This window comes from Trichechus manatus, unplaced genomic scaffold, assembly GCF_000243295.1.
Source record: "Trichechus manatus latirostris isolate Lorelei unplaced genomic scaffold, TriManLat1.0 scaffold00141, whole genome shotgun sequence".
Lineage (NCBI taxonomy): Eukaryota > Metazoa > Chordata > Mammalia > Sirenia > Trichechidae > Trichechus > Trichechus manatus.
The window spans coordinates 3,358,100-3,359,763 of NW_004444077.1; the positions used below are offsets into that span (position 1 = coordinate 3,358,100).

At 38.1% G+C, this 1,664-nt stretch overlaps 1 long non-coding RNA gene across 1 annotated transcript in view; it reads right to left on the bottom strand.

Moving 5' to 3' along the window:
• Positions 1-344: 344 nt before the first annotated feature.
• The window catches only part of LOC111822220 (uncharacterized), a 2,887-nt gene continuing 1,567 nt past the window's right edge, over positions 345-1,664 (bottom strand). The window contains exon 2 of the long non-coding RNA XR_002825499.1: positions 345-437. This is a non-coding gene — a long non-coding RNA (uncharacterized LOC111822220). The remainder of the gene's footprint in view (positions 438-1,664) is intronic.

A 1,664-nucleotide genomic window follows, 5' to 3' on the forward strand; every position in this document is an offset into this window, starting at 1 on the left:
AAGTTCCAGATTAAATGGAGGCAGGTCTTTTGGTTCCAAACCCAATGCTTTCCCCTACTAATTAATGGTTTCTTTTTTTTTTACCCGATTTTGTTCAGCAGCCCAAAGAAGCAATTTGCTTGGGTCTTTTTCCATTTTTTTTTCTTGCAATTGATACCACTCTTCTGTTTTTTCATCTTGCTCCTCGTCATCATCAGAATTGCCTGCCCAGAGACTTTGGGTACCAGTAGGAATAAGATGTCCATGTGTTTCCAACAGTTCAAGTTGGTTAAAGTGTTCCGAAAAGTCCAGGCAACTCTCTGGGTCTGGTTTTCCATCATTTACTTTCTCTTTTTCCATTTTCACTGCTATTCTAAATAGAAGGCATTTCAAATGCTAGGGTATAAATAAGTTTTCTAGAAATAGATTATGTCTGCTTTATTTTATTCACTCCAGATCTGAAAACATAAACACAAAAGTTATTAGCAAAACAGTAATTGAGGCTTTATTGATAACATAGGTAACGGTCTTATAAGCATACACAGATACACCCTGTCTAAGCTCTTCAGTGTTTTCCTCATGTCTGCTACCCTTTACACTCACTAACTACTGGAGCTGACAGATTTCAGTTACTTACGGACTTCTATGGAGCCCTGGTGGCACACAGGTTAAGAGCTTGGCCGCTAACCAAAAGGCTGGCAGTCGAATCCACCACCTGCTCCTTGGAAACCCTATGAGGCAGTTCTACTCTGTTCTATAGGGTCATTATGAGCAGGAATCGACTCAACGGCAACAGGTTTATTGACTTCAATGGCCTAACACTCACCTTTTTTTCTTCCCTTCTACTATGTCAATGGTTATGACTATTATTTTGAATCTGTTGGTTCTGGTATTATTGTACTATGCTAAGAGTGATGAGTGCTTGAAGTTTTTAAAGTATAATTAGTACAATAAAGACAGGCACAGTCAAGATTTTTATAAACTAGACACACATAATATGAACAGAAATAAAAACTTAAAGCATCTAAAAAATGACTTCAAAGAAGCAGGGATTCTTAGAGACGGGATAGCTCCCAAAGGGCATCTGTCCAAATCTCGTGCCAATGAAGATATCTTTATCACAACATCTGTAATAATGACCCTATTTCTATTTTAATGCTTTCTGGCATGGGAAAATTCACTGCTTTAAAAAGTCCTATTTACTGAAAGACAGCTACAGTTCTTAGTTGCTTTATTCTTATTTTGAACTTAATTTTGGATATCATTCACTCCTTTATTCAATAAATATGAACTTAATGTCTACCATGTGCCATTTTCTGAGAACTGTAATTTAACTAAGATTCATGTCTTGACCTCAATGAGGAATCTTAATGTCTAGCAGGGGTGATCGGCAAAGACGGTGTGATAAGGGCTATGATACCACCAGGTCGAAATATGCCTATACAGGAAGGTCATAATTAACCCAGTCCTAAGGCTCAGAGAAGGCTTCCTGAAGGAAGGAATGCGCAGCTCATTCTGCTAGACTGCCTTATTAATTGATAAACCAATATTAGAATTGCCCCATAGGGTTTCCAAAGAGGGCTGGTGGATTTGAACTGCCAACCTTTTGGATAGCAGCAGAGTTCTTAACCACTGCACCATCAGGGCTTCTAAAAAGTTACCTGCATATTAAGATTTAACCAATT